General features: G+C 42.2%; 1 protein-coding gene across 5 annotated transcripts in view; it reads left to right on the top strand.

The window, feature by feature from the left end:
* Positions 1-6579: 6579 nt before the first annotated feature.
* The window catches only part of ATP13A3 (ATPase 13A3), an 81068-nt gene continuing 70924 nt past the window's right edge, over positions 6580-16723 (top strand). For 3 of the 5 annotated variants that reach the window (XM_063089221.1, XM_063089230.1, XM_063089194.1), the window contains exons 1-2: positions 6580-6718; positions 7498-7541. The gene's annotated coding sequence lies outside the window, so the exon portion shown is untranslated. Of the gene's footprint in view, positions 6719-7497; positions 7542-11277; positions 11393-16723 lie in introns of all 5 variants that reach the window. The other 2 variants (XM_063089202.1, XM_063089213.1) reach the window with 2 other exon arrangements.

Here is a 16723-nt window from a genome sequence, read left to right as displayed (position 1 = left end):
AAGTACTTTTAATGGTCACTTTTTCTAGGAAAGGCACTGTGAGTGCTGTGTGTGTGTGTTTTAAGCCATTTCTTAAGGTGTTCTTCCTAGTCTAAACACGTGACTTAGAAACTTTTGTGGAAGCAGCAGAGGGAGTACAAAAGAGGGCTGGAGTCAGTCAGAAGGACTCTTAGGACACTTTCTCTCATGAAGTTGTGAATCTCATTTTTCTTCTCTATAAAATGGGAATCATAACCATTTCATTGCTAGTCTGACATAGTGGTTTTGAAAGTCAATGATAATTTGTTATTCACTTACTCAGCATACTTTTTTTTTTTTTAAAGAGGACCGGAAAGGGGATCTTAGCCCTTGACTTGGTGTTTTCAGCACCATGCTCTCTCAAGTGAGCCACGGGCCGGCCCTCAGCATATTTATTTTTGAGTACCACTGTGTTCTCTACTAGGTGCTCAGGATCCAGAGATGGGGGAGTAAGGTCTTTGCTCATGAGGAAGACAGAGTCTGGGTGCTTAAACAGGTAGTCCGAAGAGTTTGCATGCCAGAGGATGGATTACTATGGCTTCATTTGGTCATAGTGGTCAAGAGTTTGGCTCTGGAGCCAGGTTGCCTGGGTTCGAATCCCAGCTGTGCTGTTTACTAGCCTTGTGACCTTGGGTGAGTTACCTAGCATATCTTTTTCTATTCTGTCAAATGGGATTTTAAGCCTCCCCCAGTTTTATCTGTAAACAGATAATAATAGTACCTATTTCCTAGGATTGTTATAAAGATTAAATGAGATAATACATGTAAAGTCTTCAGTTTCTTCATCTATAAAAATGAAGATAATGGTAACTACTAATTTTTGTATTGGCATTGTTGTGATGATTAAATGAATAATACCTGAATATCCCCATGGCAGACAGCCACCAAAATAAATACATAAGTAAATGAAATAATACATGAAAGCATTCAGAACCATCCTTAGAAACAAAAACATGAATAAGACATAGACTAATGGAAGACACAACACTAAACATTATTCAAGGTGGTAAATGCAGTGGTAAAAATACACACAGAAGATGGATTCTTAACTTAGCCTGGGAGTCAGGGAAGGCATTTACAGATGATGTTTAAGATTGTAAATTAATCAATCAATTAATCAGATGATAAATATTTAAGTGTCTACCATATGCCAGGCTTCATCTAGTGCTGGGTATGTAGTGATAAATCAAACTGACTCAGTCTCTGCCAGCAGAAGCACTAAGAGATAGCTTGGGTTGGGGATGAGGAATGCTTAACACACCCCTTCCCATAATTCCAAAAGTCCTTCCTGCATTCACAAAAATGTACAGTTGATATTTTGTTTATCTTATGTGATGTACCATGCAAACACAGCCTGAAGATAAATCCTCATTTTTTCTTCTAAAAAGATTGCCACTTTTAAGCTTCTTCTAGAAAAATTCTGGGGCTACTACTGCTCCCCATCTTCACAAAGCTTGTGGTCTGGTGGGAGACACAGGTTTTAAATTTAAAATTGTGATAATGATTATAAAGAAAAAAAATGGAGGTCATGAGAACATAAAAGAAATGAATTAGTGACCAGGGGAAGCCTTTCTCAGGAACTGATGTATATGTATTTAAGCCAAGAGTTGAACTTGTAAGAGTTAGCCAGGCATAGAAAAAAGGGAAGAGGTTGTGCAAAGACCCTGAGGCGGGAAAGAGCTTGGTGTGATTGAGGAACTGAAAGAAGTCCTGGTGTGGTTGGAATGAGTTGGGGAGGGGATCTGGGGTGAGAGGACAGTGAGGGTGGAGGCATGCTGGTGAAGGGGGAGAGGTGGGCAGGCCTCATACAACACTGGGCCTTGTGGGCCAAAGAAGTTCACATTTATTCTAAGTGAAATGGGATGCAATTGAAAGCTTTAGTTAGGAGCTATGTTCCAAGCCACACACAGTAACACTTCTGCTACTGTGTGAGAATGGATTGGCGGCTAGGCGGTGAGGAGGTTGGTGTCAAGGGTGGAAGTGGAGAAATCAGTTGGGGGCTAATGCAGTAGTCCCAGGTGAGAGATGGAGGTGGCTTGGATTATTTTAGTGACAGTGGAGATGAACAGATGTGGAAGTATTTGAAATGGACTTAGTATTGGGTTGGATATGAGTGGTGGAGGAGAGGGAACTGTAAAGAATGACTCCCAGGTTTCAGGCTCGAGCAGCTGGATGGGTGGCAGTGTCTTTGCTAAGGCCAGGAAGGCTGGGAGAGGAGCCGGTTTGGGGAAGAAGGGCAAGAGTTGAGTTCTAGATAAGTAAATTTATGAGATGACAGTGAAACACCTTGTAAAAGTGATAGGGGGGTATAGCCCAGGAACCCTGAAGCGAGGCCTGGGCTGTGGGAATACAGTTGACTTATTAATGTAAAAGCAGATGATGGCTACAGCCATGTTGGATGAGGTGACCTGGGGGAGAGCACAGGGATAAGGGCTTTTATCCTTTTTTGGGGTTCCAGACACCTTTGAGAAGCTGATGAAAGCTCCACCTCTTCCTTTTAAAGTATTTGCATTCAAGTTTAAGGAACTTATAGATGAAGCCCATCCATAACTCTTCCAAGGTTGACAGACACCAAGTTAAAAAAATAAAAAATAAAAAACTTGTGTACAGAGAGGAATGGACCCCAGGTTGAGCCTAGTAGAACAGCAATTTATTTTATTTTATTTTTTTTAAAGATGACTGGTAAGGGGATCTTAACCCTTGGCTTGGTGTTGTCAGCACCACGTTCAGCCAGTGAGCAAACCGGCCATCCCTATATAGGATCCGAACCCATAGCCTTGGTGTTATCAGAACCGCACCCTCCCGAGTGAGCCACCGGCCGGCCCTAGAACAGCAATTTTTATGGGGAAGGAAGAGAAAGCACTCACAAGAGGTTGAGAAGGAGCAGACAAAGAGAAACAGGAAGGAGGAATTCCAAAAGAGAGTACGTTATTAAAACTAAGAGAAAAGTGTTTCAAGAACGGGAGATGCACACTGCTGAGAGGGCTAGAAAGAGAAGGCCTGCAAACTGTTCACTGGAGTTGGCAGCAGTGGTGGCTTCTGGGAGGCCTAGTATTGTAGCTGTGGAGTGTTAGCTTTGACCTCTGGAGCGAGGAAAGATACACCAGATGCAGGTGTGGGAGGATATATAAATTTGTGGATGGGAAGATTAGAGTGTTCCCTGTTGACGGTCTGCATTTTCTTAGTGAAACAGGAGGAAAAGTGACAGTGAGAGCGGAGGGCAAGCAAGGATGGGAGTTTTGCAGATGGAGGAGCTGGTAAGTAGATGACGGGAAATTGTGAAATGTAAAGTCAGAGCTTACTAGAAGAACTGTTTTCTATTTGTGGTGGAGATCAGGGGTTGAGTCTTAAAGCGTGAGTAGGCTCAGAGAAGGGAAGGGCTAGGCCCAGCATCCAGATCATCATGGACTGAGAATCAGTAAGCCTTCCAGAGCTTCTCAAGACTTACGCCACTACTTTTCTCTCCCCTGTCTTGGGCTTCTCCTCTTTCTCTGGCTGATTCTTTTCCTTCAGCCTATAAACAAGCTCATCCTTTCCTGATGCCTCAGCATCTGCTCCCAAATCAGAGTCCAAATTCTTTTCTCTACATACGCAAAACCTCTGTAGCAAGAAAGTTTTTGAAATATTCAACTGCTCTTTTTTTTCCCCTGTAGTTTTTTTCTTTCCTGGCTGTGTGTTGTCTCACTTTGGAGATTTTGGCTGCATCTTGAATTCTGGGGCTCTTTGTGGTCTTTTTTTTCTTGTGGTGGTGGCTGGCAGGTACAGAGATCTGAACCCTTGACCGTGTTATACCACCACACCCTAACCAACTGAGCTAACTGGCAGCCCCACTTGTGGTCTTTTAAAAGCTTGAGTTCACTGTCAGGTTCATGCTGCATAGCTTGGAGTTAAACAGTGCAGCCAGAAGCCTAGGGGAACCCCTAGGATTTTAATTAGGGGTGCATTGTAGGTAGTTCACTATGGAGGCAGAATGGAGATTAGTTTGTCAGAAGACTGTCAGAAGGCTGTTGCTACAGCAGGCTAGAAAGGAACAGCAGTAGGAATTTGAGACGTTTTAAGGAGATGAAGTAGATAGGACTTGGTGACTGGGTAAGGAAGAGGGCTAGATTGAGAAGACTCACTTATTCCCAACTTTCTAATTCCGATGACCATGTAGATGGTGGTACCAACAGCTGAGGGAAGGTCAGCTATGAAGGCAGAAGACAGGTTCAGTTTTGGACATGCTGAGTTTGGGATATCCCTGTGACATCTAGATAGAGCTGCCTGGGCAGACAGTTGGATATTTGGTTCTAAATTTTGTGGAAGAGGTCTGGGCTGGAGGTTGCTGATTTGGGAGTTGAAAACATGAAGGTGGAGGCGATTCCCTAAAAGTGAGTGGAGTGAGAAGAGCTGTGGGCGTTGAGTGGACTCCTGTATTTAAGGTGCAGATTCACAACTGGTGACACTTAAGTATCCCATGAAAGGAGGCAGAGTCCTTACTTATGGAGATGTGATCACTGGGAGAGTGCACCCTTCTGGAAACCAAGGTAGTAGAGAGATTCCAGAAGGTGAGAGCCATCCAAAGTGTCAAATGTAGCAGAGAGATCCAGAGAGATAAGGCCTGAGGAAGGCCTGCCAGGTTTGGCAAAACGAAGGTCAAGAAGTTACTCTTGCCTGAGCAGGGTGAAGGGTGTGAGTGGGGGAAGGAGAAGCCAGACTGCCAAGCGCTGAGAAAGAAGGAAGTGGAGGCAAGCCAGCGAGACCACTATTTTAAGTCTGCCTGAGAGGAGCACTAGGAAGGTAATTGGAGAGGGCACTTCAAGTGGAAAAGTGGCTTGATGGTTTTGTTTTTAGGACTCCCGAGCTTGTTTAAAGGCTGGGGAGAAACAGTTAGGAGTCAAGAGAGCAGGAGATTGGGGGAGGGGTTTTTTAAGGCCCAGCTCCATCCAGACTGCTTTCTTAAGCTTTGTCCAACACTTCCACACCCCTTATCTCATTTAATCTTTTCAACACGGTGAGGTTTTAAACAAAAGGCGAGGCTTGAAACAAAACGGTGAACCCAGAGGTTGGGAAGAGACAGCTGTGGACCCACTTCGGTTCAGTGTTATGTCCACGCCACTATACGTGAGGAAATGCCACGGAACTGTCCAGCCCCACACAACCTAGGGAGACGTGGTGGGGGTGGGGGTGGGTGGGGAGGGCGTGCTCTTTGCTCCCGATAAGGTGTTTTCAGTGCCGTGGACTAGAGGCGGTGTGCTGCTCCACATGAGGCGTCACCATGTCCCGTGGGGCAGGGGTGGCAGCCCCGAGAAGAGTCCAAAGGCTGAATGCTCCCTGCCTCTGGCAAGGTGTCTCCAAGGTGGAGAGAGGCCGCGTGCAAGCTGTTCTAAGACGCTCAAGCAGCTAAGAGTTCTGTTAGCCGCAAGGCGGAATAACAATAACGGTGATGGCCGGACATCACTGGCGTGGGCTAGGTAGACCCAGGGCCGAAAGGTGGTAGGAGCCCGAGGCAGCAGGTTGGCTGGGCACATTCCCGAGTCCTGTGCGCGTCGCCGAAGGGACGCCGCGAAAACCAAACCAGCGATGTGGATATCCGGCCGGGGCTCTACCCTGAGATAAATCTTCCGCGGAGGGAAGTATTTAATTTGCATCTAGCACTGCCGGAAGAGACAACTTCCCGCCGGAGGCGATCAGTGGGCAGGTGGGTGCTTTCTCTTGTGTAAGCCTCCAAGTCCTCCGCCCGAGGCCGGCGCGTAGAACCGGTTGTCAAATGTGAATTACCGTTTTTTGTTTGTTTGGGGGAGAGCTAAAGGAAATGAAAAAGACCTGGATAGGGAGGCTAGGATCTGGTTTCCTCTCCACCATTCTAGAACAAGCTTTCCTCATGACCGTGACTCTGGGCAAGTCGAGTCTAGTCACTGCGCCTCAGTTTCCCTGTTCAGTGTATGGGGATTTGAACTATAATCTTGTCTCTGCAGTGCCAGGACGGTAAATTCCACCTCCTTCCGCCAAAAGAAACCACCTTCTAATAGCAGCCCCCGCCCTAACACCCAGCCCTTTGAGGCTGCCTTTACCTAGCGGTCTCTCCTTCCCGGACTATGGAAAGGCGACAGTCGCGGGGGTGGGCGGGTCCTGGGCCTTCGCCCCGCCCCTCAGGCGGGCCCGCCCCCTTACGTTCCCTCGCGCCCCTCTGCCCTCGGCGCTGGGATGAGGCAATCACGTGACCTCACATCCGGCGCGGGAGTCCCGAGCTCGCAGCGCGCTCTCCGCAGCCTGCCTGCAGGCTGTCCCCGCCGCGTGATCCCGGCGCAGCCGCGGAGGGGAGGGGGGTCCGTTACGTCGCTGGCTGCGGGAGGCGGTTTCGGAGTGCAGACCGCCCCCCTCCCTGCCCGCCTCCCCCTGCCGCCCTCCCTTGTTCTCCTCCTGCCAGGCTGAACGCCGCCGCGGGCGCCGAGGAGGAGAGCGTGGACACCCCTGCGCCCGGCCCGGCCCGGGCCCCGCCGCGGCGCCTCCCTCCCCTCACCCCGAGCCGCAGCGCGCGGCGGCGGCGGCGCCTCGAGCCCGAGCGACCCGCGGCCGCCGGCGCCGGCCGAGGGCGATGGGGCTGGGCTGAGGCGAGGCGAGGCGGCGGCGGCGGCGGCGACAGCGGCGGCCCGGCCCCCCGCGGTCCCTTGGTTGCTCCGGCCGGGAGGCCGCGGAGGAGACGGCGCGGCGGGGGTCGGTGAGTGGCCCGGGCGAGCGGGCGGGTGGTGGTGATGGGGGAGGTTGGAGGAGGCGAATGGTATTGTCGAGGGTGGCGGGTGCCTGGTGAGTTTACGGTGTGCCTTCTCGCGCCGGAATTGGGCATCACTTCTGATGGAAGGTGTGTGTGGTGGGAAGGGGACTCTGAAACCGCGGAACGTGTGGGACACGTGAGGCGAGGAAGAAGGATCCACGTTGTAGGTGTGGAGGCCTGGTGTGGACACGCTGCTTTCGGGGAGGGCTCGTGTGTGAGGGCCCGGGAGCGGGATGGTGATCTAGCCCTTTTAGAATGTTCGGAAGATGGTGTGGTCCTGTGTTCGAAGGTAGAAGTGTTGGCAGGGCTCTTGATGGGTTTTTGCGGGTGCTGACGGAAGGAATCCGAGTTCGTCCTTAGCCTGGGAGCAGTAGAGCTCCTTGCTAATCACCGCATTTCACAGTTAAACTAAGTGAGGCCCAGAGAGGAAAAGTGACTTCTGACTTGCCTAAGGCCTCTCACTCGGACTCTGCGGCAGTGAGGACTAGAACAACCCGGGACCCTTTCCTGTAGTACTTTTCGTGGCCACTCTTTATGAGCTTTCCTTCTCATTCCCTTCACAAAGTCAGGTTCTAGTGGAAGTATGCCCTCTGGGTTTTTGTGGGGTGAGGTGGGGTAGGGATAAGAGGGAGAGAGTCGGGTTGGGGATCGACAGTTACTCAGTTCTGGGCTTCCCGATTTGGAAAGCTTTTGTGACAGGTGTTTATTGTTCCCTCTTCCCGCAGATCTGACAGAAACATCTTAGGATCTTGGTGTTTGGACATAGGAGGTATGAATCACTCACATAATTAACCACTTTTAATCATCACTGTCTTGAAGCTATGTTTAGTGGTTATATTAGTGCAAAATGAATGGGTAAGGAGTCGTAAACCTAGAAACAAAAACCTGTGTTCCTCTACGTATGCTTCTGAACTAAATGAGTAGAACATGCTTGAGTATATAATGGCTATTTTAGATCTATGCGGCAGGAAGTTAGAATTTTTAAAAATGTAGGAAATACAGGGACTTTAAAGATTATTGTCGAACACTGTCTTCTAAAAGTTTTGTTGCTAAAATAAAGGTGTTCTGTTTTGATTATTTTATTTTTTTTGGTGTCTGGCCGGTACCGGAAACCGAACCGTTGACCTTGGTGTTATAAGGCTGCGTTGTACTGATTTGATTCTTTTTGAAGGGCAAGTACATAGTTAAAACTGCTCTACCTTTGGTTAGAACTCAACTTCTTTACCAAGGCACATGTATTAATTTTGTTGCACCGGAATATATGTGGCATTCTTTTCCCTAGAGAACCGTTGCTTTGCTGAATAGGTTACAGTTGTCAAAATAGATGTGTATGGGCCTCCCATCCTGGTTTAACAATCCCTTTTTAAGGTAAATCAGTTTCTGGAGTTGTTTGAAATAGTAAACCTATTATTAATGATTGTTGTAGAATATAAGTTTTGCTACTTTCCTTGTTTTTGTGTTATTCACCATTTATATCAGGCTGAGGGTGAAAAAGATAAGTAAGATTTTTTAACAATGTTAGAACAACAATGCCTGTTTTTGGTCAGGAGATTAGATAGGAAAAGTGACACTGTTTGGTTGCTTCAATTTATAAGTAGTGCAATTATAATTAAAAAATATTAAGTAGCAGTATATTTGAAAATAAAGTTGACAAGCTTCAAGTTGATGCAGTGTTCAAATTATGTTGTGGGAGGGCCAATATCTTCGTCCAGGCTAATCAGTAATCTTTATTCGGAAGACCTCTAGTTATTATTATTATTTTTTTTAAAAAGATGACTGGTTAGGGGATCTTAACCCTTGACTTGGTGCTGTTAGCACCACGCTCTCCCAAGTGAGCGAACCGGCCATCCCTGCATAGGGATCCAAACCGGTGGCCTTGGTGTTATCAGCACCATACTCTCCCAAGTGAGCCACGGGCTGGCCCAGACCTTTAGTTATTAAACTTCTACTTTACAGCTGGTTTGAGATAAATAGGATAAATTCCTACATAGATAGGAAACTAGATTTGTAGTAATTAGAACATAGTTTTGTATGCCTGAATGTCTAAAGAGTCTTCTGTTAGGTTTTCTACTTGGTTCTGCTGGTGAATTTTCTATTTGATTCTGCTTATCAGATATTAGAAATAAAATATTTATGCTGGTTTTAGTTGGCTCTTAGTTTTCTCTTTTAGGCAATATCAGCTTCCCATCTATGTCATATTTCAAGTATGAATTCTCATGTGGATAAGAAGTGTGTATTGGCAGCTACAGCATGTTGTAGTGGAAAGAGAATGGACTTGGGAATCAGACCTGAGTTCGATTTCTGATTTTCTTAACTAGCTTTTTAACTTTGACCAATGCTAATATTACTGAGTGAGCTTATTGTATACTAGGCTCTGAATTAAACACTTAACATGCATTATCTCACTTAAACCTTGTTTTACAAATGAGGAAACAGGTTCAGAGGTGTTAAGTTGCTCAATTACATACACCTAACTTCATAAACCTAGAAATAGAAACCTCTGTGTCACATATAGTAACAGAGTTAGGATTCTGGCGGTCTTCCAAGTCCCTTATACTGTCAGTTGCTTAACTTCTTTGTTCTTTTTTCTTCTTTTATTGACAAAGAATACTAATACATCAGGGAGATTTGAAGATTAGCTGAGAATACATGTAAAGAAAGGAGCACTCTTCCTGGCACATAATAAATAGTTTCTTTCCCCATCTGTTCCATACACTGAATCAAACTATGCTTGTACAGCATGATGGGTTTGTAACCAGTGTGAATATGAGGTTTTAAAATATGAATATGCTTTATCCTAAGATAAATAGTAATCTTAAGAGATGTGCTCTGTATCATGTTACTATAGACATATAACCTACTCTGGTCAAACTCAGTGAGAATGAGCAGTGATATGGGGGCACTCTGTGGATCTTTGTCTTTATTCTGTATTTTTTCTCAGTAGTCTGGGTGATGGTGGAAATAAGAACTTTATACTTGTGAATGACAACAAAGTGGTTATAATTTCTAAAATCTTGGAAGACAGAAATAGAATCTCAAAATGATTTTGATAATGTGGTTTATTTAAAGTGGATTCTGTTTGCTGATATACTTGGTGACCTGAGTATATAAGTAATAAGTACTGAATGGGAGACCATATATGTGACTGGATCATAAATTGAATAGGAGTTAGCAGCTTATCACTTACTAAAGAGAACACTTTTAATTCACAGTGGCATGCTAAATAAAGATAATCTAGTGCCTGACGTTTGTTAAGGTGACATACCTGCTGCATCACCAGAAGGATTCTAGTGATGGAATGTATTCTGAGTTTGTTTTATTTCATCTGGTTAAATCTGGATCCAAGAAGTAGCTGATGGATTTAGTCTTTTGTTTTGGAACATAGTTTGTGTGAATGAAGCTAATTGGTCTATGGAGAGAGTAAATCTGTAGTCATCAAGGCCATTTTCTAGTTAACCCACACAACTAGTTCAGATAAACATGCAAAGAAATAGAAAGAAAATAATTGTTAGATTTTTATTTGAATTTTGTTGATCTTCATATTTTGAGAGTAAAGAAATAAGAGATTCAGAATTGGGGCACATATTTTAGTAAAGATTTAGGCACACACACAAAAAAAGGTTCTGGGCTTATTTAATCTTGAGAAAAGTAGGTATTTATAAAGTAGAATGCCCTGAAGTTGATGATTGCAAAGTTAATGATTGTAAAAGTTATGAGTTAAATACACTTGTATTAGTGAGATTAAAAATAGAGGTAATGTGAGATGTCATGAATAAATGGTAATTGGAAGACATAATCAGTGATATTTAAAAAAATGATTTTATGGTTATCAGTAAGGCAGAAGAAACATGGAATGAAGGAAAGAGAGAACTGTCCAGATAATCAGTGTCTGAGACTCAGGAAAGTTGCTTGAGGATGGGGATTGCTGAAGAACAATTCTCCAGAGAGAACTACCCCAACACCATGTCTGTTAACATCTTAAAGTCTGTTAACATCTTAAACCCACAGGGTCATATGGGGCCTTTGTTAGAGTCAGAGATGGTTAATAGATTAACTCAAATAACAAACTTTAAGACAGCCAAATTAATCTGTTAATTAGAATTTTTCCTCTTGTTGACTCTTACTCTCTGTGTATCTTGCTTTTAAATGATCAATTGACACTCAGAGAATAGTTAGGTAAGAAATTAAATTTCCAGAAAAAATGAGTGAACTGTGAAGTAGAATTTGCTGATTACATGGTGTGGAATTTGCTAATGTCTATAGAATCATTCTCAGAACTTTTAAAGAAAAAATACATATAACAGGGCTGACTGGTTAACTCAGTTGGTTAGAGTGTGCAGCCTTATAACATCAAGGTCAAGGGTTTGGATCCCTATACCGGCCAGTCGCCCCCAAAAAGAAAAGTACTTATAATTTATTGTTGGGTGATGAGGTGAAAGACAGTTCTGTCTCAGTGATAGCTAGATTGACTCTTTTATTTAGTTTTCCTTATTTTCTTCACAAAGCAATTGGGCATTGAAGTAAAGAGGTATGAGATTGGAAGATGATAATGCTGAGAGGTCATAGATTCTTTAGACAAGCCCCTTCTTTTTACAGAAGAGGAAACTAATATCTGGAGAGGTAAGTGACTGCATAAAGGATTTTGGGTTAGAGCCTACGTCCTTCCCTTAGTGGGTATTCTTTTCACCCCTGCCTTTATTTTGAACTTTGTAGTAATGGCACTTCTCAAAACTAAATTTTTTTTTTTTTTGGCTGAGAACCAACTTTTAAGGGTTGCCTTTGACTGCTTGATAGACTTCTTAAAACTATTTTTAGTTTGTTTTAAAATGAGTCATGGAATTGCTCCTACATATGTATGTAGGGTGGCTTTATAGCATCCTTGCTCCTCTATTTTTTTAAATTTGTGAAATAGGATGAAAAATACCCGAGTTATTAATTTATTTGGATATTAATAACAAGTGTTTTTGTTCCTAATTTTTTCTGATCTAAAGAACTGAGTAAAGTGGAATCACATTTTATTTGGGGCCTTTGGGTCTAAATTATGGTTTAAGATAGAAATCATGTGTAGTCAAAATTACTCTTGAAAAAGTCCTTTGAAAAGGCACCAGTTTGAAAACTGGTTGGAACTGACCTACTGTCTTTCAGTTCCAGCAGCTTTAGAAGAGGTTACTTTTTGTGTGAATTGGAAACCTAATCAGCTATGTGAGATGCCTTTTGACAGGTGAATAGGACTGTGGATTGACTGAGGAACAGCAGATTTATATTCTTCATTTCATGCTCACTCAGGGACAGGGATGTAAAGGCAGGCATCTTAACACCATTATTTAAATTATTTTTCTCTCTTGTTTTTCTCTCCTTCCACCCCCAACCCCAGTATAGATAGTTGAATTGGTTTAATTAAATGCATGTATGATGTAACTCCACAGTGTGAATAATGGAGAAAGAAATTAGGTGTTATGAAAATCTGCCATCTCCCGAGGGTTATACCACACAAAGTATCTAGCATAATTAAAAGGCTATTAAGTTGGGAATATTGGGAGACTATTGGTACTTTGTGTAATTCTAGGTTGATACTCAACTACTTTGAGTGTTTTTAAGAGTTAATGCCTTTTTTACTACTAGCAAGGTCTGCATTGTTTTAAAAGAACTATATAAATTGTAATGCTTTCCGTGAAATTTAAATTATTTGAACTTAAACATCACCCTGGGGATAGCACAGTAAGAAAACATCAGTCTTTAAAAAAAATTGTACTGGCTAAAGATTTAGCAGTCATGTGCCCTGGGAGAGGGCATAGTGTATTGGGAAAAAATGTGTATTTCAGAGTCACATTCAAGTGATTTTGAATTAACAGCCCCATCATTTACTAGCTCTGTAGTCTGGGTCAAGTAAGTCAATTAGTCTTTTTTGATTCCCTCATTTGCAAAATAGAGGCAATGGAACATACCTTAGAGAATTTTAAGGATAAGAATCTGAGTAAATGGTAACTTACTGTCTGTTAGTTTAGTAACATTTAACATATTCAAAACAAGTTGTGTGTGTGGTTGATGATTGCTGGGGTTTTTTTTGTTTGTTTTTGTTGTTAACTAGAGCAGCAGGCAATAATGACATGATTCAGGCTTTTCATAGGGAGAACACAACACGATTTTGCATCTTTAGTGGCAGTATCTGAAAAAGGTCATCAAGATGTTAACCTCAGGTAGTCTGATGTACATTTTATGTATATTTTAGTCTTTCTCTTTATGTCTTAGGGTATGTTGTTAGCTTCTTTTCTCCCTCAGCCTCTATGTTACTGTTACCCAGTGTCTGTTCCTGGCAACATTATAAAATTTAAAACTATGTTTAATTATGTTTATTTAATAGAATTTCATTTTCATTTAAAAATACTGATAAGTGAAATGTTTATACATCTTTTTTTTTTTTTTTAAAGAAAACTTAAAATTTTATTTTACTTTTGTGGCATTTGGATTGATTTCTTTAAACATGGGTCACTGGTTCCTCATAGACCACAGATTTTTCATCCATCTTTATATCGTGCCTGAGCTTCTTAAGCCATAGGTTTTTAAAGCTCAATTTATAATTTGTTTTTGTCCATGATTTCCTAAAGTTTCTCCTTTTTTAATGTTTTCTGGTTTTCCTAAGCATAAGAGATGGTAACTTTATTTTCACACTAATTATAATAATATAGTTTAGTTTACTAAATAAAATGTAAATTACTATAGGCAAGTAGCATAATTTTGTTTGGAGCACTTATTTGAATCTCGCAAATTTTTAGTTAAAAGATATTATTTTATGGGTCTCTTTTATATGAAAATATACTTTTTATAGTTATCAACACTGCCTTAGAGTTAGTTGAAGAGCAATTTTGAGCTTCCTCAAGGTTGTTTTCTGCTCAGTTTTGTGGGGATTGAATAAACTACTTAATTTAGTCAGGATCAAAAGCATCTTTTTTTGTTTGTTTGTTTTTGGCAGCTGGCCAGCAAAAGCATCTTAATGAGTTTTTCTTTCTCCAAATCTTTTATCTTTGGTGCAGTCCACAGTGAATGACTCTTTATCATGTTCCCTTAAAAGTTGTGGCAATTACCAATTATTGTAGAGCATAAGAGTTGTGATTTTATAGGCAGGAAGGAGGCTTGGTTAGGGCTCTTGGTTATCCCCTTAAGATTCTGTTGGCACATCTAACTATTCAATACTATGTATTTTAGTTCTTTTATGTGCCGAGCACAGGGTTAAATGCTGGGTATACACTGATGAATGAGTTCTACTATCTCACAGATAAACGATCCAGTAGGTGAAGACAGTACTGCTGCATTGCACACGTTCGGAGGACACTGTTCACATTGTATATTCTTTGGGAATATGGCCTCTTGTCCTGGCCTTGGGTCTCTTTCAGTTGAAAAAAGTTCAGAATCTTTATCATGTCAAACGAAGCCCTTCTTCATAATCTGGTCTTGTCCCATCTCTTCTTAGCTCCATTCTATCCCTTATCAAAGGCCACTCAGCCAGTTTAAGTAACTTGTATTCGTGGCATTTTCTAGCATATGTCACCTTAGTACTTCCGGATATGGTGATCTCTCTGCTTGGATTCCATCTCTCTGTTTTTCCCCTAATATTTCCCCTCTTATTGCTAGTTTGCTTGATGAACTTCATATCCTTCAGGTCTTAGATCAAGGGATAATTCTTTGAAGGCTTTCACGTTCTTAGTTCTCTTCTCCTCTTCTTCTCTATTCCTCTTCTTGCTTCCATTGCTCACTATTTTGTTTGACATATGTTTACTTATTTATCGGTCTAGCTTACCAGACTTGGTTTCTCAAGGTTAGAAACTTAATCTTTATAATCTCCAGCATTTAGCCCAGTAGTTGGCACATGGTAGGCAATAACATTCTAATAAATGACTTGTTATGAAATTGGAAGTGGTAATAAATGATAGTGATTCTTGCTAGAATGCTAATTTAATATTTACAGATTTATTTTGAAATGTTAGGAAACTTGGGCAACATCTTGGTTTTCTCAATAAATTTGTCTTTTAATCAAGCAACAGTTTGGGATTAGATTTCAAGGCGCTATTTGGCTGGAATAAGGGCACTGTTTTAAGATCATTGGTGACTATGTTGGTGAGACTTTCTGTCTAATGTAAAATTAACCATAAGTGGTCTCTAACTAAAACAAACAGCAATTCAACCCAAGAAGAATGGGTCATCTGTAGGATTGCCATGGCTCCAACTTCAGCTCTGGTCTGCCAGCAGCACCCACTGCAGCTACTGTGCAGGAGTGGATGAAGTGAAGAAGTGGGAACATTGCAGGGAAGCTCAGTCAGGGAGAGACTCCCAGACTCTTACACAGGCCGGCTTTTCTGAGTGCTATAACTGTGATACCCACTCCCTATATCATCTCCATACTTCTTTTTTAAAATTTTGTTACTAAGAGATTCATCTTAGGTTTGTCAGTTTTGAGAAGCTGTCACTCATATATGGATTAACTTATGAACAGAATGACTCTTGATTAAGAGACAGAGGAAGTAGTTGATCCGAAGAACATAGTACTGTGGTGGGGGTTGTGTAGGGTTATATGAGGTCACTGAGGAACCTGGAAAGAGGGTATCAGGAGAGCTGGGAAAGGGGGATAGGGATGAGATGTGGGAGCATGCCAAAGACAAAACTTTGTTGTAAAATTTTGCTCAGAAAAAGAGGAAGGACTCCACTTCTTCCTCACTGTGGTCTTGTGCTGTCTCATTTATTCAGCTCCACTGCTGGTTGCTGGTCTGTTTCTCAACCTTTTAAGTTTTAGTCTATAAGTTCAGTATTATTGGACAAGTGCTCTGACACATGCAGAGGTAGGACAAAGGTGGGAGGAAACCTCTGCTAGGAGGTGGAAAGGACAATCAAAGAAAGAGTAGTCACTTGAGCTGGCTCTGGAAGGAGCTCTTCAATCCGACTAAGTTGGGGAAGAGCATTCTTGGCAGAAGGAATAATGTATATAAAGGAAGTCAGGAAACAGTAGGGCTCTGAGGAACTGCAAATTGTGTTATAAATGAATGGGATGTGGGGTTTGTAAGGGGTGAATGATAACCATTGATGAATGACAGATGGTGTTTACAACTAGACAGGGCCAGATTCTTCAGAATGTTACATGTCTTGCAATGAGTTTTGACTTTGCCCTTGAAGCCAGCTGGGCCTCTCTTCTTTCCAGTTCCCCATGGTAGGGAAATATGTAGTATTGTGCATTTTAAGACTTCGAAATCTTGCTAGTTAGAGGCCTGTTTAACTTTAACTCAGTATTTCTTCAATTTTCAAAATGTCTTCTGAAAATTTTTTTTTATTTTGTAGGTACTCTTTTATCAGTTTGGGAAATGCTGCTGCAAACAATAGGAAGCTGTTGAAATTTGAAGCACAGAGAGAAATGATCATATCTGATTGTATATAGATTTGAATGAGGGAGACTAGGGATCAGGACCTGAATTGAGGCAATGACAATGGAGATAGGGCATGGTGAGGTGGATTTGAGAAGGGTGTTAAATAATTAAGCTTTAGTGCCCAGTTGAATTCAGGATGCGTGAGATAGGAAGATTGTAGGATAATTTCCGAATTCCTAGCATGGCTTTTTAGGCAAATCATTATCATTAAAGGAGTAGAGGTAATTGGTGCAGAGGAAGGAGAGGCGTGTCATATTAGTCCATTTGTGTTGCTTATAGTTTTCAAGGCTGGGAAGTCCAAAGTCCATAGAGAGACAGAGAGAGAGACAGAGAGAGAGACAGAGAAGAGAGAGAGAGACACTCTCCTCTTCTTTTAAAGCCCTCAGAACCACGCCCCTGACCACCATCTCTAATTCACTCACTACTTCATGGTCCTTCATGGTCCTATGATCCTATCACCCCTTCAGGGCTAAGTTTCTAATATATTAAACTTGGGAGACAATTCAAACTTCAGTGAGTTTTGGGGGGACATAATTCAATC

Source organism: Cynocephalus volans, chromosome 1 (assembly GCF_027409185.1).
Source record: "Cynocephalus volans isolate mCynVol1 chromosome 1, mCynVol1.pri, whole genome shotgun sequence".
Classification (NCBI taxonomy): Eukaryota; Metazoa; Chordata; class Mammalia; order Dermoptera; family Cynocephalidae; genus Cynocephalus; species Cynocephalus volans.
The sequence above is the reverse complement of the archived record's forward strand: the minus strand, read 5'-3'. Positions and strand labels throughout refer to the sequence as shown.